This window comes from Sander lucioperca, chromosome 5 (genome assembly GCF_008315115.2).
Source record: "Sander lucioperca isolate FBNREF2018 chromosome 5, SLUC_FBN_1.2, whole genome shotgun sequence".
NCBI classification, from domain to species: Eukaryota; Metazoa; Chordata; class Actinopteri; order Perciformes; family Percidae; genus Sander; species Sander lucioperca.
In genome coordinates, this window is record NC_050177.1 from 41,518,804 (window position 1) to 41,545,589 (window position 26,786).

Sequence of the window (26,786 nt, forward strand, 5' to 3'; positions counted from 1 at the left end):
TCGACTTCAAATTCGTTTTGTGCCATCTCAAGACGTCAACGATAAGAATTCATTAAAAGCTTGAGTTTTCATTGAACGGTGTGGGCGTGGTGGCCATTTTGAGCATTTATCGATGAATGAAGAAGCTGTTATAACTTGAGTGTACGTTGTACAATTTGGCCGAAATTTCTCAAGATTGACAAGGGTCCAGGCCTGAGGACATCTATAAGCAAAAGTTGACTTTTGGTCATAGCTCCCCCTGCTGGCAACAAGAAATCAGCCTTCTATGACAAACAACATCCGATTTACATGAAACTTAGAATGTGTGGTCTACATGTGATACTGAGCCGCCCCCTATACTTGAACCACGCCCATATATTCAGGCCACGCCAATTTTTATGGCTTTTGAACCATTTAAGGTAGAGTCTTGTGTGAGGTATCACTGAAGTCAGCAGAGAGTTCCTTTTTCATTGGTGATTGGTTTGACCCGGCCCCTGTGCTTTAACCACACCTCTTTTTATAACTAAAGACCCGTTTCATGTAGACTATTGTGTAAGGTTTCATTGAACTCAGCAGAGAGTTCCTTTGTCATTGGTCATGGTTTGGGCTGCCCACTATGCTTTAGCCATGCCCCTTTTTTATAACTAATGACCCGTTTTGATGTAGACTATTGTGTGAGATATCTTTGAACTCAGTAGAGAGTTCCCTTTTCATTGGTGACGGTTTGCCCACGCCCCCTATACTTGGTACAACATTTTAAATACACCATTTCCAACGCTTGGTACAACATTTGAAATACACCATTTGCAACGCATGGTTACATTGTAACCTTGGTTCACTGATTGAAGAGACTACCTCGCCACCGTACATATGGAATAAGTAACGGTGTAACTGTCAGTGATACAAGAGAGAAGCCAGTCATTTGAGTTTGTGGCAAAACCATTCTGTGCTCATTTTTCTTTTTGTGACTGTCGATTGAATAAAGTCTTATTTCTTCATTGAAGTTTTCTTTAAAATAATGTTAAAATCTCGTCTTGTCTCCATCTCGTGAACCCAATCTCGTGTCTTGTCTCGTGAGCTGGGTGTCTCGTCACACCCCTAGTAGGGCATGTCCGTTTCCTTTCGCTTTCTTTGTGTTGTAATTTTAAACTCCAGTGGATTTCTGAGGACTATAGTTAACTGCTCCTCAGATCTCTGCAGGGTAAATCCCGACAGCTAGCTAGACTATCTGTCCAATCTGAGTTTTCTGTTGCACAACTAAAGCAACTTTTGAACGTACGCATGTTCCACCAAAACAAGTTCCTTCCCGGGGCTATTTTGCAGATCAGAGCACTTTTTTTTTGTGGGGAGTGGGTGGTGAAGAGGTTAAAGAAGCGAGCTTGTGTCGGGGAGGTCGTCGGTTCAATCTCCAGACCGACATGATCAAATCTGGGTGGGGAAAGTGAAAGAGCAGCACTTGTCCCTCCCTCATTACCAACACTGAGGTGCCCTTGAGCAAGGCCCCTAACCCCAACCGCTCCAGTGGCCAGCAGATCAGACTCTGGCTGTACTGGGCAGCTTCCAGGTATGAATGTGGAACTGTGTGAATGTGACAAGTCATCATTGCAAATGAGAATTTGTTCTCAATCGACTTACCTGGATAAATAAAGGTTAAAAAAAAATAAAATTAAAAAAAGAGCACGTTTTTCTCCCATCCCAGAATGCTGTTGACTAGCCAGACCCTCCTCCGCACTGTGGAGGAAGGTCTGGCAAAGTGAGACTAATATAGTGTAATCTTATACAGAGCCTGCTATGTTTCTACAGTAACCCAGAATGGACAAACCAAACACTGTCTCTGTAGAGAGAGCCTTTCGCATTTTTACATTACCTGAAGGCCACCCTAGGTTTTACTACACAATTGTTGCAATCTGCAACCTCATCGCTAGATGCCACATAATCCTACACACTGGTCCTTTAAGAGTTTGGCAAGGGAGACACACCTTGATTGCACGTTCCTCAATGGTGGGTGCATTGTCATTGACATCTTCGAGCTGGATTATTAGAGTACCAGTGCCTGTGGCTGGGACTTCATCTGGGGAGGTGACAGACATATAAACACACATCAGGAGAACTCAAAATTGTAGGTAAGCTAAAACATCAAAGTAAGATAAAGTCCATGTTTTTGGTCCTAAAGCAGTGCAGAAAACCAGATGCGCATATGCAAGTTTAAGTCTTGCCTCTCACCTACCATTGTCATATGCACCAATGAGTGCTGTGTATTTGTTGTTGTTGACGAAGGGGGACTCTCTGTCCATAACACTTTTAACTGTAATCAGGCCTGTGTCTTTGGCCACGTTCAACCAGCCAGCAGGGTCTCTAATTATTCTATACCTGGACATTAGAAAAGATAACCACAGAAACACGCAAATATTATGCAAGCGACAAGTCATTTCTAAATCTAAATCATTTCTGCATTTCCTCAATGTTATTATATACCATTTTAGAGGACTAACAGGCTAGAGTAGGCGCCCTGTCTCATAAGATTCCTTCATAGAATGCTGACATAGAAGAGGGAGCGGGGGGGGGCGGGGAGCACCGTGAGCGCCGAGTAAGCAGGTATGAGTAGTGAGTTGTCATCTATGGAAAAAGATGGATAAAGCAAAACAGCGGTCGGGGGCTACAAATAGAAAAAGAAAGAGGGAAAAGGAGATGACATGTCAAGGGGTGGACAGGGAGAGCAGTTAAATAAGGCAGACGTTAAATTACATTGTAACAATTTAACAATTCGCCCTGATGAAATCCAATCGCGGCAGGGTTGTCTTGGAACGCAATAGACAGACGGTGGCGGAATGCCCCGACACTTAAATTCAACTAAAATGTAACAGTGAACAATCAGTGTTTGACCTACAGTGTGTTGAGATGCCTCTCCAAACGCAGAAACGAAGCGTAATCACACCATAAAACGTTATGAAAAAAGAGCTGAAGGCAGTGCTCCCCCTGCCCCAAGCAAACTCATGGGTCAGACCCATCTGGTAGTGGGGGCCGAGGCTGAGAGCTACATGGAAAAATATGCACCAAACAACTGCCACTTTGAAATTTTGCTGTTTCATGAATACAAAAGTTGGGTGAACACCACCCCCCCCACCCCCAGACTAAAAAATGTTGGGTGATCCTCCCCTCAACAAAGAATACAAAGACATGACCATAAATACCGAACAGCTCCTTACCATGGAATCATGCATAGATTTGCTATCAAACTTGGAGGCTTGCAAATAGTCATGTTAACAGCCTGGCTAGTGTTTGCTAACTTAATGCAAACCAATGTTGCAGATAGCTCAACCCAATCTCACGTCAGTTCGTGATGGCATCACGAAAATAAATCTATTAGATCATAATACCATCACGATATTGTGAAGATTTACGTGATGGGGTCACGTTTTTTAAACTAATGTATTTCAATGGGAAGCATCTTTCGTGATCAGTCCGGCTGCAGCAGAGAAGCTGGATATAGCTTTTCTATTATTGGTATTTTTAGCCCAATAACCGCTGTTTTAATCAACATTTATTCACCAGATTTTATCATGGTTTATATGTATTTCTTTTAATGTTATTTCGGTTTATTTCAGCCAGGGAAGCTGGATTGCTTTGTTGTTTATTGATATTTTGAAAACTATAACACTATTCTATCAATATTTATATAGATGTTATCATGGTATTAATTTCTTTATTTTAATAATATTCTTTCGGTCTTATTACTGGTGAAATATTACAGTATGCTGTAAGACAAAACAGTAGGCTCCGATATGAGCCAAGCTGGACACCAAAACCGATATCATCATCAACCGATATCGATATTCATTCAAAACCGATATCCCACAATGCAATGCGGGCATTCATTCACAGAATCAGGCAGCGATCAGTGGGTCTTTAACGACAATATCGCTTCAATGTCCATCCATCCATCCATCCATCCATCCATCCACCCACCCATCCATCTTCGTCCGCTTATCCGGTCTTGGGTCGCGGGGGTAGCAGCTCCAGCAGGGGACCCCAAACTTCCCTTTCCCGAGCCAAATTAACCAGCTCCGACTGGGGGATCCCAAGGCGTTCCCAGGCCAGGTTGGAGATATAATCCCTCCACCTAGTCCTGGGTCTTCCCCGAGGCCTCCTCCTAATATCAATCAAACAATATCGCTTCAATGTACATATTTAATCAGTGGTTTTGTCACCAGCAACAACACGTTGCTCAGTTTTGTTCCAGTAAGTTATACGGCGTAATAATGTTTTAAAAAAATCAGCGGAAGACTCCGGAAGTGACTTAGTAATTACCGCTCGGCGGACAGTAGAGCTACAAATAGATATTCGTAATATTGATGTTTTTGTCTAACGTTGTGTTTGAGGATTTAAAAAATAAAGATAACAATAATAATAAAATACAGTTTCATGTGTCCACCCACCAACCCCGGAAGAACTACAAGTAAACTAGCTCTGTAACAGGTTCTGGGCCGTGTCTATAGTGGGAGTTGTAGTTTTTAAATATATTGGTATATTTCTCATAAGTAGAAGTTGGTAGTGTAGAATTTTGGATACACCCTGGGTTTTTTTGGGATGGGGAACACACTGGTGTCATTAGATTTTAAAAATAAAATCGTTAAATAGGTGAAAATAGCTTATTACCATATTTGACAGTGCTTACTTTGGGTAACCTTTGGTGACCATATCTACATGACAGATGAGGTCCAGAGCTTTCTATAACAGCTGGTCCTATGTGTGTAGCTCCTTCTGTTGCTAAATGACAAGCCTTCAAACATGTACTGGGTTCAAGGTTCAGAGGTCAATATTTCAAAGCAGGAGTAATGTATCCTCTCCAGGTTGATACCTTTCCAACGATGTGTTTGCTATAGTCCTACGACAACGTTTTAATTGTCACATATTATGGAGACTAACTTGCAAGCGATACTTTATTGTCCCCATATCTGCCTTGAGTTCAAATGCTTCACACATAAAACTTGACATATTGTTTTATCATACTTACATATATTTACAATAAAAATAAAAAAGTGATATGCAGCCAGACTGAATCACATCACACAGCCACAATCTATTGCTCATCTTTCACAAACAGTGACAAGAGCAACCTACACACAACCCTATATGCATTATATCATGAAGCTATTGCACAACCCCTGCAGCCTCAAGCAACATTATTTAAAGTTTTAATTGAGGTAAGTCCAAATTAGGGCTATAGTTTAGAAATAATTAGTTTACATTGGGGTACCCTATTTCTTCTGCCAGAGGATAAGAGCTATTTGGCATGGAGAATAAAGATGGATCAGACCATATTCTCTGTGCTTGCCTGGAGAGACAGTCACCTGACAAGCAAGCTTTAAATGAGATGTTTTTAGATATTGCCATGCTGACATATTAAAATGCTCTGTAATACATAAAACATATACCCTCTGATTCACCGTGAGTGTCTGCTCTAAATGATAACAACACACTATGAACACGGGCCTTCCAGCCAAAGGTGTTGTCCATATAAACACCAAGGTGCCTATAGGAGCAGAGCCGATGAATTGGTTCATCATTTATGACCTCCGATACCCTCTGACCCATGTCACGACCCTTTCCTCAGTTTGTGAAATGGTTGAATGAGATTGTTGGCATGGCACCACAGGTCTCTATTTTAGCAGAATATGCAAAAGTACTTGTGTCTGTGTGCAGTAGGCTGAGGTAGACATGTGCCAAAAATGCCAAAACACATGTTGTCATGGGTTGGTGTTGTATCTTATTTTGGTAGTCTGTTTCTGTTCTGTATTTTGCTTAGTTTCCTGTTTTATTTTGATAATCTGTTCTCTGTCTTGTCTTGTCTTGTCTTGTTTTACTATATGTTTTCCCGGTTTATTCCCGGTTTATTATGGAACAAAAACACTTACTAGGAGTACGACCCACGAGGCAAGGCAATTCACCACAGGATACACCAAACAAAAAGCACGCAACACAAAACAATGATCCGACAAAAGGCAAGGGGAAGACAAAGACTAAATACACAAGGTAACGAGGAAACAAGAGGCAGGTGACACAAGGGCTGGGAAACAGGTGGAAAACATCAGGTAATCACAAGAGCGGGAAAACATATAGTAAAACAAGACAAGACAAGACAGAGAACAGATTATCAAAATAAAACAGGAAACTAAGCAAAATACAGAACAGAAACAGACTACCAAAATAAGATACAACACCAACCCATGACAGTTGTGTATGCACACATACCCATACAAAGCTATATACATTTTACTCTGTTAACAAAAACCTCAGCAACAATCTGCTTATCTTTTTAATTTCCTGAAAATGCTTCCTAAAACTAGTCCCTTAGTCCCACTAGTCTCTCAGTAAAGGCTATAAAGATTAGGATGGCTACAAGCTGTAACCATGGTGATTGATATGGATGGAAGGATCATCTTCTGAATATAATTATTAATATGTAAGTCCCACACATAAATATGCTCATGTTTTTTTTCCCCATTAGTCTTTGCTATTAACATTCATCAACCGCAAAATTCGAAAATTGTGTTTTTAAATAAGGATGCATGGAAAATAAAATAAAAAATGCTTATCTTTGTAGGCCTAAATAGTTTATTTTTGTTTTTCACAACAGTAGCCTACAAGTCAAAACAAATGCACATTAGTCAAACAAGCCATTAGGCTATATTTCTAAACACTCAACTGTAGTTTTTTTTATATAGGCCTAGTATTTTTCTGTGACAAGGCAAAGTGCTTAGCATAAAACGCTATTTTTTTCATTAGTGGTATTTTTATTGTATAAATTCTCAAGTAGGCTACAACGTGCAGCAATCTTTCACAGACGCGGAGCGGTAATTACTACGTCACTTCCGGAGTCTTCAGCTGATTTTTTTAAACGTTATTACGGTGCATAACTTACTGGAACAAAACTGAGCAACGTGTTGTTGCTGGTGACAAAACCACTAATTAAATATGTACATTGAAGCGATTATGGCGTTAAAGACCCGCTGATTGCTGTCTGATTCTCTGAAATGAATGCCCGCATTGCATTGTGGGATATCGGCTTTGAATGCGCCCAGCCAAAATTGTTGCTGCATACCCCTCTAACACTGGGTAGTTGCGCCCCTGCAACCAATAACCGACAAGAAGGATTTTGGGGTGGGGGTTGGGGGGTTAGTGCGCGGAAGCACGGAAGGGAGGGGGAGGGGACGGGATGAGGAGGAGGGAGGGGTGAGCTAGCCTCCGTTTTCTAAATGCTTCAGTTTACATGTAGTCAATCATCAGAGTTTGATCTTACATGACATGCTGTTTGCGTGCAGTGTCTGGTTCAGAAGCGGTGTACTGCACCACATCACTGTCAACAGCAAGGTCCTCCCGTTTAACCACGAGCTTCTCTACTGGAAAAAAGACTGGAGCTTCATTGACGTCCTGCACAGTCACCACCACTGTGGCGGTGGCAGTGGGCAGTGGAACAGCAAAAGGAATCTCATTCTCCACTGCAACCAACAAAGTGTGCGTGCTGCTCCTCTCAAAGTCAAGACCCTGGTTGAATGGAAGGAAACGCACAGCAGCAGAATTTATCAGACACAGCATACTGCTGTAAAACTAACACTCAAATTCTCACTCTTTACTTAAATACATAACAGCGATTGTTATCTCATAAACTGACAATAGGTCGCTGAAAAACAAAATAAAATAAACATTTATATCTCACAACTTTAATATTGTGGCTTATTTGAAAATGATTTGTCCACATCCTACCTTGGCAGTAGAAATGATTCCTTCTTGTTTGTTACTTCCTGTTTTGATGGTAAAAAGTCCTCCAGGATCACCACTGACAATTGTGAACTTGGCGTTCCAGGCTGGAGAATGTGGTTTGTCACCGTCTGTTGTTGACATTGTTAAGATCTGAGCGTCGACTATGTTTTCATCAACTGCTACCGTATACTGGGGAGAATGCAAGGGATGTGTTAAAAGTGAAACAAACAAGGACTGGTAAAATGTTGCTGTTGTTGCTTGTTTAACATGACATTTTTTTTACCCTGATTTAATGCTCTGCATCATCATGCACTTTAGTTCATTACATCCCTGTACAGCTGGGGAATTATCTGATAATATAGGTCACTCATTCACTTTAAGCAAAAAAGTGCTTAAACTCTCCTTCCAACATCCAATCTTTTTAGTGTGAATTTTTTATCACATGTGACTAGCATTGTTAAAAGAAGATGAACTGGCAGTTCATGAAATGGTCAACATTAAAGCCACTTCTTAAAGGTGCTCTAAGCGATGTTGGGTGACGTTATCCTTGTTGACGTTCAAAGTATTTTCAAACAAAACGAGACTAGCTCGCCCCTCCCTCCTCCTCATCCCGTCCCCTCCCACTCCCTTCCGTGCAACAGCGCACTAATCAGGGGACCGACAGCTGCGGAGAGTGAGGAGAGGTTTGCTGTTATGTGACAAAACATGTTGTAGCCTAAAAAACGTGTGACATCGCTTAGAGTACCTTTAAAGGGGAAATATTATATAGCATTTGCAGGTTCATGCTTGTATTTTGTGTTTGTACTAGAACATGTTTACATGCTTTAATGTTCAAAAAACACTTTATTTTTCTCATACTGCCCATGGCTGCTGCACCTGTATTCACCACCAGATGCTCTGCTGGAGCTCCTGTCTCCTTAAAGGGATATTTCACCATTGAAAAGATGAATATATCTTTAAATTGGGTCACTTATGTAGTAGAAATGGGAATTCTTTTAGAAATTGGTGGCTTCTAGGCCGTGAAAAGCCAGAAAATGTGTTTTTGGCTCATGTGGATGAAAGACACCAAATCCCAGAATGCACTTGCTTCGCTGCTTTAGGCAGGCGGCTGCCGTCTTGGAAGCTACTGTCTTTCTAAACTATCTTTTTAATAAACTGTCTGTACACTTACAATGTTCTCAATGCTTCGGTTAACATTTAGGGACCCTCATTATGATACCGTTAAAGTTTGGTGATATTTTGAGCCTTTTTAGTGGTAGAAATAGCGATTTGTTTTTACTTTCCCTGTGCCCCGAATACTAGCATTGGAGCTTGAAAGAAGCTAGTGCGGACCGCTGATTAGCTTATACTAGCGTTGTAAGCTAATCAGCGGTCCGCACTAGCTTCTTTCAAGCTCCAAACACATTTGATTAGCATGAAAACATGTCCCAGAGAGCGATCGAGTGGGTACACATCTGTTATTAACCCGTCCTTAAGATGATTAAAGGCAAGACGGAGGCTCACTGACATACTTTAAAATATATTTCAGCATTTCCGTCCTGGTTGTGGAACAACGGACCAGATCTTTACTTTCGCAAGGATCCTGGAGGGAGCCTGGGAGTATGCCCAACCGGTCTACATGTGCTTTGTGGATCTGGAGAAGGCGTATGACCGGGTCCCCCGGGAGATACTGTGGGAGGTGCTGCGGGAGTATGGGGTGAGGTGGTCCCTTCTCAGGGCCATCCAATCTCTGTACGACCAAAGCGAGAGCTGTGTCCGGGTTCTCGGCAGTAAGTCGGACTCGTTTCAGGTGAGAGTTGGCCTCCGCCAGGGCTGCGCTTTGTCACCAATCCTGTTTGTAGTATTTATGGACAGGATATCGAGGCGTAGTCGGGGTGGAGAGGGGTTGCAGTTCGGTGGGCTGGGGATCTCATCGCTGCTTTTTGCAGATGATGTGGTCCTGATGGCATCATCGGCCTGTGACCTTCAGCACTCACTGGATCGGTTCACAGCCGAGTGTGAAGCGGCTGGGATGAGGATCAGCACCTCTAAATCGGAGGCCATGGTTCTCAGCAGGAAACCGATGGAGTGCCTTCTCCAGGTAGGGAATGAGTCCTTACCCCAAGTGAAGGAGTTCAAGTACTTTGGAGTCTTGTTCACGAGTGAGGGGACAATGGAGCGGGAGATTGGTCGGAGAATTGGCGCAGCTGGTGCGGTATTACATTCGATTTATCGCACCGTTGTGACGAAAAGAGAGCTGAGCCAGAAGGCAAAGCTCTCAATCTACTGGTCAGTTTTCGTTCCTACCCTCACCTATGGTCATGAAGGCTGGGTCATGACCGAAAGAACGAGATCCAGGGTACAAGCGGCCGAAATGGGTTTCCTCAGGAGGGTGGCTGGCGTCTCCCTTAGAGATAGGGTGAGAAGCTCAGTCATCCGTGAGGAGCTCGGAGTAGAGCCACTGCTCCTTCGCGTTGAAAGGAGCCAGTTGAGGTGGTTCGGGCATCTGGTAAGGATGCCCCCTGGGCGCCTCCCTAGGGAGGTGTTCCAGGCACGTCCAGCTGGGAGGAGGCCTCGGAGAAGACCCAGGACTAGGTGGAGGGGTTATATCTCCAACCTGGCCTGGGAACGCCTCGGGATCCCCCAGTCGGAGCTGGTTAATGTGGTTCGGGAAAGGGAATTTTGGGGTCCCCTGCTGGAGCTGCTACCCCTGCGACCCGATACCGGATAAGCGGACGAAGATGGATGGATGGATATTTCAGCATTTTGTTAATCGCTAAAAATATAAGTAGGAGAATGTTAACATTGCAAAGTGGTCAGGCTAATGTCTTGTGTTTATTCCACACGATTTATGGATAAGCTGTTTGATTTATAATTATTAGATTATTTTCAAATATCACTTACCCTGCTGTGCATGAACATAGCTGTTCCTCAATTTGTGTGTTTCCCATTTGAATGGTCAGCGTATGAGGCGGATCACATTATTGCATGACCTATAGGCTTTAGCTTCAATTTTGATGAAATTATTCTCTAATCGGGTTTCATATTATGTCATGGATATATCTCTCAAATGCATACTGCAGTCCCTTTTGTCTTGCTCTCTCAGATATTTCACCTGTTCGCCAAAAATTGGGAATGTCTGACACCGGTGCATACATACTGTTATAGACGTGCCAGGCACGAAAGTTTGTCAGGCGTAGCAACAGTAACTAAGGAGGGCGGGGCTTAGCGAAGGGTCACGTTGGATACAAGCGTTGCCTTTTCGGAAGATAGACGGGATTCTGAACAGCGATGCCCGCGCTGCACACACACCGCAGAGCCGAGGTGTGTGCGTTACTTCACGCAGCACATGTAACTGACTGGAAACAATACAGAGGATTATTTACCGCCGCTGGCTCAGATGAACTAACGCTACACTCGTTACTGTAAGTAGCCTACAATAAAACCTCCATAATTAAAAAGTCAATACTTATCAATACCCACCTACCTGTTCTACAGGCATTAACATGTAGAAACCGATATTTCTGTCTGCGCTGTCCACTCTTGTCCACCGCATTGTGCAAACACAGCTCTGCAAATAGCGACTTTTTACAAAAAAAGCTAAAATGAAAGATGTCAGTTTGTAGTCTAACTGTTTATCTTAGTTTGCCATTAATCTTGAACTTTGGTCAAACTCTTGTAAACGTAGCTGCTGTCTAAACGAACCATTCTCTCCGCTGGAGCGGTAAAGCTATGGATGTATTGACGTATGTATGTACGTATGACGTAATCGTTATGTTCGCGTTCGTCATTCTTGATGATGTTGCCTGTTGTATTCTTTTGCAACAGCATTGTTTAATTTTAAATGGCACAACATACAGAGGCAGTGGCTAGCTGGGTTATACCCATTTTCTGAAGCTTCATGGTAGGTGCAGTGTATATTTTCCTGCTTTTTTTGTCCTTTGCCAATCACACCTATGATATTTCTTTCAGGGCCAGTAAAAATGTAGAAGGGTCCAGCAAAACTTTTTTTTTTATGTTGAGCCCTGCTTGGTGGGCTGTGGTATAAACACCGAGTATAAATACTCGACACAGTGTGTGTGTTCTTCCTTAAAATACAGGGGGCATAAGTAAGTACACCCAAGTTAAATTCCCATAGAGGCAGGCAGATTTTTATTTTTAAAGGCCAGTTATTTCATGGATCCAGGATACTATGCATCCTGATAAAGTTCCCTTTGCCTTTTGGAATTAAAATAGCCCCACATCATCACATACCCTTCATCATACCTAGAGATTGGCATGGGGTACTTTCCCTAAAATCATCTCTCAATGCAAATCAAACCAGCTATTAGGCTAACTGAAATCAAACCATGCCAATCTCTAAGTATGGTGAAGGGGATGTGATGATGTGGGGCTACTTTAATTCCAAAGGCCAAGGGAACTTTATCAGGATGCATAGTGTCCTTGATCCGTGAAATAACTGGCCTTTAAAAAAATCTGCCTGCCTCTATGGGAATTTAACATAAGGGTGTACTTACTTATTAAGGAAGAACATTTATTTATTTACGATACATTATTCATTCACAAACAAAATTGGTGTCCTTAAAGATTGGATTTTTCCTCATTTTTTTAATTAAGGCATTAAGATCAATTTCCAAATTTCCTCTTTTTAGTCAACTTTAGCATTGGTGTCCTAATTTTTTCACATGACTGTAATTGTTGTTCTAAAATTTCCTTCGGGATGAATAAATCTATCTGCTGAGAAGCTAAGCGAGAATTCAAGATGGCTGACACTCGTTTTTTCCTCGGCAATCTCCGGAAAAAGCCGACAGTCCAACCCCTATGGGCTGGTTGAAAACATGCGGAAGTAGCTCCTAGTACTGGCTGTAGTCCTTTGCCTCTGGGCAAAAATCTTCAGATGACACAAAAATCGTCGTTTTACGTCATCGGAAGATTTTTTTCCAGACCCACAATACAGAGATCTCTCCTCTCAGGGGGACATTAGGGAGGGAAGCACGGTCATTCAAAAATACTACAGTGTTTCTGCTGATACAAAGTTTAATGCTAAATCGGTGCAGTATCCCTTTTTTCATTAGTACCATGAAAAGAGGCTTCTTAAAAATATACTACACAACCGGACATGTCCCAGCAGTAATGTGACTCGAAGTTGGAGAGAAATGAACAGCATTGGCCACCAAGATTACAGCTATCTGGCGTTAGTGTAATATAATATAAAACAAGTGGAGCAGTGTGATTGATGGGTAACCTTACTTTATTTTGGGAATTGTTATTGATTGATATAGCGATTTTTGCCTTAAGACTTTTATATTGATTGCTGTGATTTTTCCCTATTGTTTGCTGTGATGTTGCTGTGGATTAACTTTGATATTGTTTGCTGTGGATTAACTTTGATATTGTTTGCTGTGATTTTCCCTTGTTGCTGTGATGTTGCTGTGGACAATTGATCGTACTGTTTCCCTCTTTCACGAACTGCAACAACAAACACTAATTGACACACCTGTAGATTCCCGTTCACATCAGCGATCTAATTTGCCAGTTGATCAGACCACTCCCAATAAAAGGAGGCTAGGCTCTCCCCCTTACCGAGGGAGAGAGACAACACTCTGGGCGGATGGATGTGCCGTGTGCTGCAGCGGACTGGTTTGCTGATCTTCTTTTCCCTCGGTGTTGCTGCTGACTGGATCTCCTGTGCCCTGGTGGAGCCGACTCCCAGACTATGCAGTGTCAACACTCACAAGCTCCGACTAAAGGGAAGTGGTCCTCTTCCTCCACGCTGATGTGTTTTTAGCATTTGAGCTAAAGGAGTAGTTTTTAGTTGTTTGTTTCCTGTGAAGGTGCCAGATCCAGGGGCTGATGGCAGAGCAGTGGGGACGGCAGTATTCATTTATGAGCGCACATAAAGTATAGGAAAGGAAAGTTGTCACTCTAGTCACCAGAGACTATTTTAAAGTTGCCGGGCTACAAGCAGGATGCCCATTGATTTTACTATTTCTCCACTGACCGAAGCAGAGCGGCCCCACGGAATTCCTGGTTCTGGATTTCTGGATTGGAATAGGCTACTCGAAGCCCCGCTGAAGCAGACATTCTGTGCCGGCGCCAAAGGGAACAAGGAGCTGACTCCAGGCTGGACTGGACTTGGGTATTGTTTCACCCTGGTACAGAACATTGGACAATCCATGTTTTCTTCAGTGTCTCCCTGGGTTTTTTGAGGAGGAGATTGTTATTTTAAACTTAACTTTTTTAAATAATAAAATACTATTTTTATATATTTCTTGTGTCCTCTGTGTTGGTGTGGCCAGGAATCCGAATCTAGAATAACTTAAAATTAACAATCCGTTACAGGCTAACGTTGGATTGTAATGGAACGAAGAAGCACTGTGTTTAGACAATGTTAACACCAATAGCTAAAAAAAAAAAAAAACCCACTCCAGTCCTGCCTGGCTGGAGCAGATGACCAATCATAGAAGGCCAACTAAGTGTTACGTGACACCTAGCCAAGAGTAGAAAACCTATTGAAACCGGAGCGTTCAGAACAATTGGAAATCTGAACGTTTAAGCGATCACAGCGATTTCTCTAAAATATGTTTACCTCATTATTTGCCACGTTTAACATGAAAATCCGACATAACTTCGTAGATATGACAGAAAATATGGAAAAGCATAATACGTCCACTTTAAAAAATGCCAACAACACTGACTATAGTTCTTACTTCAGCCCCATGGACATTGCTTCAGCATGGTGAGAACTCTGAAGCTTGACAGATCTGCTGTGCCTCGTTATGGTTGCTAAGCTATGATTGGAGAACTTCACTTCTAGAGAGTGTCTAGCCAATAGTGAATTTCCAGTCAAAAGTATGTTGTACTTACCGACGGCCGACGAAAGGCCGGAGCATTGTCGTTGCTATCTGTGACAGTAAGGATTACTTTCGCTTCTCCAGCCAATCCTTCTCCCAACATGTCTGCTGCTTGTACCACCAGAGTGTATTTGGGGTATTTCTGTAAATAAACATTTTGCGGTCATTTTACAGACTCAGTTGGAGCAGAATCCTTTTAGAAAGTGAATATAGCTGCAAAACTAATGGCATTCCTCTAGCCTCAGCTGATGTCATGTTACATGATGACACCTTAAGTCCTTTTGCCTTAGAAATTGCCTTCAGCTATAAACAGAAGCAAGTGTGCTGTGAAAGTGGTTATGGAAGTACTTATTGTGGTACTAGTTACCTTCCCCTTGGAATGTCAATTCATATTAAATATTCTAACTGCTATTCAAGTATGTTATAAATAAAACAATGACATTTAATATGTATTTAGCGGTCCAAACTCTAAATGTACAGTGTATAAAAGTAACAGACCCTGCCTTCTACTCCATCAAGTGGCATTCGTTAGGTGTACAGTCACTGAGATCCATTGCAGTTTCTTTTGCTCTAACCTGTAGGCAATTACAGTAATGTGCTCTTTGTTAATGCAAAATGGAGGAAACCTGCAAGCAGTGCTGAACGGATAATCATGACACAAAACCATCTCAAGCATCTCGGACTTGAGACCAGTGCTCGAAGTGGGCCGGTACTCACCGGTACACAGTACCGGCACTTCTACTTCTACTTACTCTTACGCCGCCTTCACACTGGCAGTTGAAATCAGCTCCGTAATACGCAATACACGCCCTGCGGACGTCGTACTACCAGTTGAAAAGCGCCGGAAGCGTCGGAAGCGAGTAAAACAAAAATGGCGGAGAGATTAGAACAGTTGATTCTGTCAGTGTCAGAATGTACAATTCTGTATGATCTCTCTGATGAGGGTTATAGAGATATAAATCGGAAGGCTGCTGCGTGGAGGAAAGTTGCCAAGGACGTTGACATGTCAGGTTGGCTAAATGTGATATAGTGGTATAATGTCAATAGTTCGATGTCTGTTGCTAACCAATTAGCATTAGCATGTATCCTATGCATTGTTGGTTGAAAACTCACGTAACATATTGACCGTAAAAACAACGTATATCCTAGCTAGCTTGATTCAAGAGCGCAAACCATCCCATCCCTGAGAAGAAGAACTTTTCTCATACTCCAAAATGAATCGATCTTGTACCCCTTTCTATACACTAATGTTGTAGCTAGCTAGCTAGCTAGTGTTTCATTATCATTACCATTGTGTTGCTGTGTGACTGGAAGTTTGAATTTCTCTTTTGGTTTTGTTATTAAGTATCTATCTATCTATCTATCTACACACACACAAAAAGTGTAATAGGGGCAGTGTTGTGCAAGTTCATACTTCTCATGAACTACTTCAAAGTTCAGTTCACACAGATTAATTAATTAATTAAAATGTGCTGAACATTGTCTGTGCTTTTCAGTGGAGGATATAAAAAAAAAAGTGGAGGGACCTCCGTGATGCCTATGTTCGGTATAGGAGGGAGGACCAGTCCAGGCGGGTAAGCGGGGCTGCTGCCTCTCAGAAGAGGCCCAGAAGAGATTATGTCCTTCCTCATGCCGTTTATCACGCCACGGAGGACAACCTCCAACCTCACTGAGACAGAGGGAGAGACCCAGGAGGGAGAGGGAGAGACCCAGGAGGGAGAGGTTGCACAGGAGAGAGAGGGAGAGAATCAGGAGAGAGAGGGAGAGAACCAGGAAAGAGAGAGACTCACAGATACAGATCACATACAGGAGAGCGTGCGCCCACACAAAATAGAGGGCACACCAGACATGTCAGGGGAGCGCAGGCGTAGACGGCGGGTTGTCTCTGCAATCCCCGTTTGAGCAGATGATTGTGACTGCAATAGAATCTGCCAATCAACCACCAACACAGGAGAAAGACCCGGACCAGGCCTTCTTGGACAGCCTGCTCCCCGCCCTAAAAAGGATGTCCATCCAAAAAAACGCTGCTACGAAGCTGAAAATGCACCAGCTGATATATGAAGCTGAATTTGAGTGTAAGTATTTTGTTGTGAATGTTCTCCATACTGGCATTAATAATGTGTAACATGCTGCCATCTCACCTTTTCATTATTATTTGTTTTTTGTTTTACAGAATCTGGTGCATCTGGTGGAGCTGAACACACACACACACATACACACACACACACACACAGTAGTATCATTAGTATAATAAAGTTCATTTTAACTATTATTCAGTACTGTGGTTTATTTTTGCAAGAGAGAGAGCTAGAAGAGACTGCAACACACACAAACACTAATAGAAAGTGTATGTAGAAAGTGCACGTGATTACTTGCATACTTTACACTTATGTTACATACAATTAATGACATGAGTTTTCTACTTGAAATTTTAATTTAGTTAGCAAATGAAATGACAACACTGACATGGAATTGCAATTTATGACATTGTGGTTGGCCCTTAAATAGGCCTTTTGGTCATTGCCTGTAATTATGACAGGATCATGTCGGTGGACACCTCCCGCCTCAGAGGAAAAGTAGGTCGTATAGGCCTCTCTGACACGAACTGCCTCCACGGTGGAATTATGGGCACCTTGTCGGATGACACTGGGCAAGACAACACTGTGGGTGGGTTAGGCGCTCGATTCTCCCTTGGTCTAGAGGGGTGTGTTGGGGCATCACGGCGAAGAAGGTTGTGGAGGACACAGGTTGCCTTCACGCACACCTCCACATTGTGTGGATGCTGCCACATCACTCGATGGTAGATCCTGAACCTGGCTGCCAGCTCACCGAAGGCTTGCTCTACTACCATTCTTGCCTGAGACATGCAGTAGTTGAACATCCGACGGCGTCTGCAGAGGTTCCTTCCAGGATATGGACGCATCAGGTGACGGCGCAACGGGAAGGCTTCGTCCCCCACAAAGGTGTGAGGAAATGGCCCGAGATCCTCTGCTCCAGGGATGATGGCATCTGGTGGGACTCCCAAGGTGCCTTCCTGGAGACCGTGACCAAAGGCAGACTCCCTCAGAAGGTCCCCTTATAATTAAAAAAAAAAGGAGCCTAAATTGGGTGGTGCAACGATCCTCACATGCTTCCCATCAATGGCCCCTACGCAATTGGGGAAGTCACGGTTAACCCGGAACTGCTCTGCAATATCCTGCCAATCACTCTCCTTTGGCACAGGCATGTACACATCCACTAGCTCCTCCCAGATAGCCTTGCCCACCTCAGGCACAATGAGAGACACAGTGCTCCAGCCCACTCAGAAGCGGTAGGAGAGGGAGTGGTAGGAGTCGCCAGGTGTCTGAAAGAACATAATTAAAAATATGAATAATAATTATTATAATATTAACAATAACAATAATACATGCATACATTTATTTGGCAGACACCTTTCTAGATACACAAGGACATCTTACATGTTTAAGGGCGAAAATAAGAAAATGCAATAGGTTTTAGCTTCATAGAAATACAGTTAACAAAATAGATTATAATAATATTGAAATAACCAAATGACTTGATGATTGATAAAAAAGTCAAATTATTTTCCCATTTATACAATTCCATCATGTAATCAGTTCTGTGTGGTTTTAATTGGTTAAGTTGGGCAAAAAAAAAACAGTTGGTCTTTGTAGGCTACATAATACTGGGCTATGCATAGAAAAAGAAAAAACGCTAAGACAATATGCCCATTATCTATAATGATGTGATATATGTCATATGTAATATCAAGGGGATAGAGACAGACTAGAAACTCACCGGAGACAGATGGCTAGGCGTTCTGCTGGACAAATACATCTCCGAAGCCAGGTGTTGATTCTCTTGATCCGTGGACCAACACGGTGGAGGATTTCGTCAAACTGGCAGCGCGACACCCTGAAATCCTCACCGTTGTTCAGACGCAGCTCACCCACCAGACGGTGAAACTCCCCGTGTTGATTCCTCTCCGCCAGGTAGTATTTCACCCACACGGATCTCTTCTTTTTCTGCTTGCGTCTCCAGTATAGGAGAGCAACAGCAAGAGCATTGACCAGCCGACGATTGTCCATCATGGAATTAATTCTGACTGTATGTGAATGAGCGGGGTGAGGAAAAACGGCCACAATATTTAATTATACATTTTTATTGTATTAACTGCCCTAATAACGTTAGAAAATCATGAAAATAAAAAAATTACATGAGAACTTATCGTTATAAAATCATTATTTTATTAAAAGTTAAGAATTCAGATTTGTGTTTTCATTACCATAGCAAAGCTAACTTCCGCTGGAATTGTTGGATAGGAACCATCCGTAGCCTTTCGCAAGAGTTAAATTTTTTGAAAGCATCCAGGTATACCAACTGACACGATGTTCGGACCTGGTTCGGACCCATTCGCATGCGGTCTGCGAATCTCCATAGGAAATGAATGACTTCCGATCATTTCAAACCCGTATCGGAGCTGATTTCAACTGCCAGTGTGACGGCAGCGTTAAGCGTACCTGCACTTTTTCTTGCGTACCGCTACTTCTCGCATGTAGCCGGTACTCTACCACTGACCATAGACAGTATTTAAGAATGGACCAACAGATCCCGTTGCTCTGGACGTAGACCAGTGAAGGATATTAGAAGCACTTTTCCGGTGAGCGCTGAGCGTTACTGCGCAGCCTCCAACTGAGAGAGACGACGTAAATGTGACGTGAGCAACCTGTCTGAAAGTTGGAAGTCTTCTGGTAGCTGTGCCAAGAGAAATCTCAATCATTCCCAATCTTGCAGAGACGGAGAGCGTAGGTATATGTAAGGAGATAACATGGACACAGGCTAATTATTGCTAACTAAAATGCTAGTTAACATTAGTAATTAAACTTAAACAGCTAATGTAAGTCGAAACTGCCTGCGAGCTTCTCTTGTACTATACGGTAATTCCTCTACTATGCGACAGTAAGTCGCGTGGTTATGACACAATCGTTAGCCTATTTTTACAAAAACGTCTACTACGGAGCCATAACGTGAGATACAAGGTAATGGAGCCTTTTATACATTGTCGTGTTTCTTTAGAAATAAACAATGGACAAATAAAGTCTTTAAACGCTTCAGATGTAAAGTTATTCGCTGTCAAAGTGACGTCAAAATGAATGGCAGTCAATGGAATGCTAACGTTGGGTGATCGTTTTGTAGCATCAAAATGGCGCCATAGGAGGTTCGAGCTCTGAAGCAAAGCTTACCCCCCACCCACTGACAGAGAAAGCGTCAGTGTCAGAGAGACTGACCTTAAAATTACATAAACTACACTACCCAGATGGCACTACGTGATTTACCTCGGATCTTGACAAATCACGTAAAGGCAAGCAGTCGGCCCACCCTATCAGAAGTTCGCTTAGCCACGGACGCTAGTTTGGAAAAAGCTGTCTGATGCCTGCAGCCTGACCGTAACAGATTTTTCACTGCTGAAAACCTAGAAACTAAAAAGAAGTGTGTCAAGTTTTTTTCGGACACCGCACACACTGTGTACAACACTTAAGCTGCGTCTCATTTCTCTGTCTTAACCCTTACCCCTTACCCTTAGTTTTGCGCGTTCACGTGAGAGTAAGGGCTGTCCCAATACTCATTTTCATTTTGATCGAGGGGTAGGGCTAAGGGGAAGGGCTAGATACCCCTTAACACCAAGCAAGGACGCGAGCTCAGTGTTGCCAACTTAGCGACTTTGTCGCTAGATTTACCGACTTTTCAGACCCCCTTAGCGACTTTTTTTCAAAAAAGTGACTAGCGACAAATCTAGCGACTTTCTGTAGAAAAGTAGTCAGTATTGTCCAGCGAGCACGCAAGGTATTTCTCTCTTGTAGCCGCCAAAACAGTCTTCTGTTCTGTGACTGAGGACTCTCCCCTCTCTCATGTGCAGCAGCACTGCGCACAGTGTGCAGGTAGTTAGAAGGGTATGAAGGTAAATATGGTGCAAAACGGGAGAGCTTGTAGAATACGATGTGAGAACTTGCAGAACAAAAAATCTGAACTTGTATGTTAAAATTTGCACTTGTAAAAATTGAATTTGCACTTGTAAAAATAAAATTTGCACTTGTAAAAAATATTCACACACATGTGATCTGAATTTGAAGTCATACAAAGAAAAAAACATGAGAGCTTGTAAAACAAATCTGAACTTGTAAGTTGAAATTTGCACTTGTAGAAAATGTTCACACACCTGTATTCTGAATGTGAAGTTACAGAAAAAATATTCACAAATGTGTAGATTGATATTTACATGAACACAATGACAGCTGCAAACTTATAATGCAACATTTACTCGTATACTTTTTTTTTTACTCTGGTTCATTTTCCATCACAACCACAACTCAGTGATTACAACATCTCGAATCTGTCACTGCAACTTCACATATGTGCTCTCTCGCATCACAAAGTGGCGAATCTGCGCACCTCGACTTTCACAACACTCTTGACGATACATTTGGTGCAAAACTAATTTGTACCTGTGGACTTAGGCTGTGGAGCTCTGAGCTAACAGAACAGGAAAAGCAGGGTTTCTATCGCCAGATGAGGGACAACTCTGTCCGGCTTATTTATGTAGCATGGAAACTTGGTGGAATGGATTGGAGCATGCTAGCGTTAGCTAACTAGCAGCCAGCCCGCTTCTAAAAAAATACCTTTTAATTGTCTAAACATTTTTAACAGTCAAACTAAAACACTGGCGGTGAGCTCCAGGGCCTGCAGCCGCAGACGGACTGTCATCAGTGGGTAACAGGTGCCAAGTTTCGCATCCCTGCCGAGAATTGCATCCACTAGGGAAAATAATGATTTTATAAGGCAAAGTACTGTTTAAAAACTAGGCAATAGTAAATCTCTTTGTCATGTTCATCAATAATGATTAGAATTTTAGAAGATTTAGAGACATCAATGTTTTATCAGACTCTGTAGCATTTCCTTGCTACCTAGATGCAATTTTCGGCAGCAATGAATTCTGCAGAAATGATTGTTTCTGCCCAAGCGGGTGCAATTCTTAGCAGGGATGCACAACATCAGCAAAACAAGCTCTGGTCATGGCCGGGGGATGGGCCGCTGCTACCGGATGTGGGGCTCTCCGTGTCCCGCTGGAGCTCCGACTGCAGGTCGAGGTCGGCAGGGAAGCTTTCTGGCAAAAGCAATGTTGCTACTCTGGTCGATCCCCACTGATGACGGTCCGTCTGCGGCTGCAGGCCATGGAGCTCACCGCCAGTGTTTTAGTTTGACTGTTAAAAAGTGTTTAGACAATTAAAAGGTATTTATTTAGAAGCGGGCTGGCTGCTAGTTAGCTAACGCTAGCATGCTATTCCACCAAGTTTCCATGCTACATAAATAAGCCAGACAGAGTTGTCCCTCATCTGGCGATAGAAACCCTGCTTTTCCCGTTCTGTTAGCTCAGAGCTCCACAGCCTAAGTCCACAGGTACAAATTAGTTTTGCACCAAATGTATCGTCAAGAGTGTTGTGAAAGTCGAGGTGCGCAGATTCGCCACTTTGTGATGCGAGAGAGCACATATGTGAAGTTGCAGTGACAGATTCGAGAGGTTGTAATCACTGAGTTGTGGTTGTGATGGAAAATGAACCAGAGTAAAAAAAAAAAAGTATACGAGTAAATGTTGCATTATAAGTTTGCAGCTGTCATTGTGTTCATGTAAATATCAATCTACACATTTGTGAATATTTTTTCTGTAACTTCACATTCAGAATACAGGTGTGTGAACATTTTCTACATGTGCAAATTTCAACTTACAAGTTCAGATTTTTTTTACAAGCTCTCATGTTTTTTTTCTTTGTATGACTTCAAATTCAGATCACATGTGTGTGAATATTTTTTACAAGTGCAAATTTTATTTTTACAAGTGCAAATTTTAACATACAAGTTCAGATTTTTTGTTCTGCAAGTTCTCACATCGTATTCTACAAGCTCTCCCATTTTGCACCATATTTACCTTCATAGAAGGGGAGGGGGGGGGGGCAGGGTGTGCGGGGGCCGGTGTAGGTAGGAGAGACAGCAGGACGTGACAGGAGAAAGACGCCGCTGAGCTGGCCTGGACCTGGGCAAGCCAGCCTTCTTTGAGAATTCTTTATCGATTTTTTTCCCTCCCTTTGTAGAATTTCATTTTTCAATCATTTTTTTTTACTTCAAAGATAGGCTACCTAAGTAATAATTATAAGGTAAAATAAATTCCTGTATTGAATTTGTGATTATTTGGCTAAAGAGTTATATTTCTTTCTATCTACCTTGCTGACACAACCACTAAGCTTTATACAAATGATTGCGTAATTACGTAAAAAATATGCAAATGAGCATATGACGTCATCTAGCGACTTTTAGCGACTTTTGGAGCTGGTACTAGCAACTTTCATTCAGTGTTGCCAAGTCCACTTATTATAAGCGACTTTGGGCTTGTTTTTCTGTAAAGTCGCTTACAAATATTGGTAGTCGCGGGTTGCATTTTTTTTTGGGCTTGTTTCTAAAGTGTAGTTGCTTATTTGGGCTTGTTCCCAGCTCCATAATAAGTTGTCAAGCAGATATTTTCTATATGTTATTTAAACGTAGGAGTTTGCCTTACCTGTTCCTTCTGTCCCTCCCCTTTCCCCATACACACAGGAGACAGCAGAGTTTTTTCCCACCATGGCAATGAGTACTAGCCAATCAGAGGCAGAGCAGGGCAATCGGTTTTTTTCTGTTTAGGAAAATGTCAGTGAGTGATGAGAAAGATAATGGTGGTGTTATTCTTCATATATATGAGGCTAAAGTGTTAAGAGTCTTAAGAAAAATGTTTTAGACCAAGCCTCATCCTCACCTGTTTAAAAGGTTTTGACTGGAATGGTTTTTAAACCAGTTCAGTTTATTTAAGTCTTTTCTAACTCACTCATTTGTTTATCAGAGCAGGAGCCACTTTATTGCTGCACACTAAGATTGTTAATAATTTCTCCTGTTTCTGGGTTATAGTTATTTAAAAATGGGATCTTCTGCAGTCCCTGCAATAATAAATACTGCATTTGTGAATTCAGGATGATATTTATTTGTGTGTGCAAATTTTAATTATCAGAGGTTTACTGTGTATATAATGTACTTGGTACATTAGTCTATATTTGAAATCCCATCAGTTTTCTAATGTTAAATAATGTTAAACGGTGGTTTAACTAACTCTTGTGATCATTGTCCTGAAGCTCAGGGGGGAGAAAAATAAATAAACTACCGTGTGTACAGTAAGTTTTGCAAAACTGCGCACAGTTTACCAATCTGTCCACATGGATGTAAATTGACAATCTGTACCCACAGTTTAAAATCCGTCCCCATGGATTGTAAAACCGTGCACACAGTTTATTTTTTTTTCTCTTCCTGGAACCTAGGGGGGCTCCGTAGAAAAAGTCACTTGTTTTGGGCTTGTTTTCACAGGCCTGCTTGCTTATTTGTCTCGCAAGTTCTGGCAACACTGCTTCCATTGGAAAAGAGCTGGCAACACTGCGCAAGCTTACTTGAAAAGCAATGGGTATCCAGATACGTTGCGCAACCGGCAACAATGGCTGCCAGATCGATCAGAGAGACTCATAAATTTAAGTATTTTTGGCTTAAAGAATTGATTTAAAAATTACGACAGTCTTGTTTTGTGCTCTACACAGTCCTGTACATATATATTGGCAACCATGTTCTTAATTGAAACGTTTTTAAAAATCGCTAGCTTGCTATGCTAACGCTAACGTTAACGTTAAATTGCTGATTTGCACAACAGTCCCGCATTTATCTGCCTTGAATGGACTCCATGCATGTCTACAGTGTTAACTAAACTCCATTAGCAGCAAATTTCGTTTGATATCAGTGCATAACACTACTTGCTTTGGAGACATCGCTACATGCTTTACATGTATCACACACAGGGACGCAGGAGGAAACCCGGCAGCTGATCCACTTTCGGGCTGAAAACGAGCAGTAATTCATTCCTGTTCATGCACCTGTACATTGTTGTTGGTTATGATACAGGACATTAATGAAAGAAATGGGGTATGGAGGGAAAGGTTACTGACCAACAGGCATCAGACTGGTCTGGAATTTCAGAATAACTGTTGTTAAATAGGGCTTGGGCGCCGCGTTGCATTCTGGGACGTGGCAGCCATGTTGATGGCCTCGCGAATGTAAATATACAGCAATTCGAACGAGGAGAAGAAGCAGAGTTGGGAGAAATAAAGGAAAAAAGAAAATGTTAAAATCCAGAAAAGGATGTGGAATTTACCGGGATACTTTAAATAGGGAAGCCAGGGACCGGTATGTGGACAAAATCGGCTGCGCTCCACCTAGCTGCTAGTTTAGTAACCGTTAGTGCTAACAACCATTCACACATGTAATACTTTTAACTATGTGTTTCAGAAGTGTAGTTAGTAGCTGTCAACCCTCCCGTTTTTTCCTGGGTTTCTCACGTATTTGAGCTCTTTCCCGCTGTCTTCCCGTTTTAGAATTTTCCTGTAAAATATCCCGTATTTGAATACTCTCATAACATTAACGTTAGCCCTTCCATCGGACCTGTCAGTCTCTGTACTGTTGTCCTGTTGCTACCCCTTGCCCTTCCAGCGAAACAGATGTTTTCAAAGCATCGTTTTGCTTACTTGAAAGCAACCTTAGCGTGATGTTGGCCTTTTTAAGATAACAGCGTGGTTGTTGTGAGAGCACGATTTCACGCCAATCTGTAAGCAAAGTCACGTTAGATCTAGCTTCACACAACTCGCTTAGTTAATGCAGCAGCAGTTTTGTAGTACAAATTTTTGCTGTCAGCAGAGGGATAGCAACAGAAAGATGAATGTCGCAATTTTCCCGTATTTTGGGTGAGTAACCCGGGAAATTTCCCTTATTTTCAATGTTCACTTAAGCTATATGAATTAATATTCAGGTGTTATACTTTACTGTCGTATATATAAATGTCATTTATATGTCATGTATACACATTACTGAGGGGTTGAGGTTAATGTTTGGTTTCCTGCATAGAATTAAACCTAATGAAGTGTTGTCCTTATCTGTCATTCTTAATGTAAAGTGTAATAAATACAGCAACGGTTTACCATGGTTGAAATAGTAAATAAGACACACGACTGAGAGGGACGTTACGTCTATAAACAGTGCGCAGTAGTCCGAGTAGCGGTAAAAGAGGCAATCAACATGGCGGCCACGCCAAGTAATGACGTCTCAACGCCCAAGCCCTATTGTTTGTTTGTGGTCTTGTGTGTCTTTTTTAATTTTATACATTTGAGTGCCTTTTATGTGTGACATGTAAGTTATGGTTCTAATAGTTGATAATGGTTCTGTAATATAATATGTTTTATATGTTTTTGCCTGTTATGTTTACTTTATTGGGCAATTAAGAGAGATTTTGTTAATAAAGAAAGTGTTTCTGAACATCAATGACATTCAAAACAGTGATAACTGAAACAGATAAACACACCATGCAGTGTGTATAAAAATATGTATTGCAAACAGAACTAAGTAGTACATAGATAAGAACATCTGCACCACCAACACCAAAGTGAACATAAAAGAACTATAAAATATATACATGCATATAACACTGTTGTCAAAACCCACTCAATCAACATACACACACTTGCAGACGGCATCTTGGAAGTTTGTGATCAATACTGTATCGTGGTGTAACTGTAACCAAGTGCTTTCTCATTTCATAGGGGTATGTTTTCACCCCTAGCCCTTACCACTCGGTTTCGAGGGACAAGGGCTAGGGGTAAGACGAAGGGGTAGGGGTAAGACAGAGAAATAGGATTCAGCCCTAAACTTATTCCACCAACTCTGCTCCGGTCGCATCCACACGTCTGCTTCCTCTCTCTATTTCTCCTCTGCCCCCTTCCCACACACACACACACACACCCACATGCACGGAACTCTCTTAAAGGAGCCGCAGCACCATTTTACAACAGCCGTCAAGAGAATGACACACGTACGTACGCACACACACGACTTGTTTAAATAAATATAATAATTTATGTTGTTAATAAATAACATTAAATTGTTGTACCAGCAATATCTCCAAGTTTTGTTTTTCACTGTAGAAATCTCAAATGTCATAATCATTTGCTAATGCAAGAGAGTACCGGCACCTTTTTTTTCCCACTTCAAGCACTGCTTTAGACCATAGACCAGTGTTTCTCAACGGGGATGGTACAGCCCCCCCAG

The 26,786-nt window shown here is 42.0% G+C and overlaps 1 protein-coding gene and 1 long non-coding RNA gene across 2 annotated transcripts in view; both read right to left on the minus strand.

Annotated features, from left to right (window-relative positions):
• Window positions 1-26,786, minus strand: part of LOC116041154 (cadherin-23-like) — a 107,917-nt gene that overhangs the window by 58,405 nt on the left and 22,726 nt on the right. The gene's annotated exons all lie outside the window — the stretch shown is intronic.
• Window positions 123-16,031, minus strand: LOC118495088. Its single transcript, XR_004897409.1, has 3 exons — window positions 16,019-16,031; window positions 5,583-5,588; window positions 123-612 (listed from the first exon to the last, which is right to left on the minus strand). It is a non-coding gene; the product is annotated as an uncharacterized LOC118495088 (long non-coding RNA).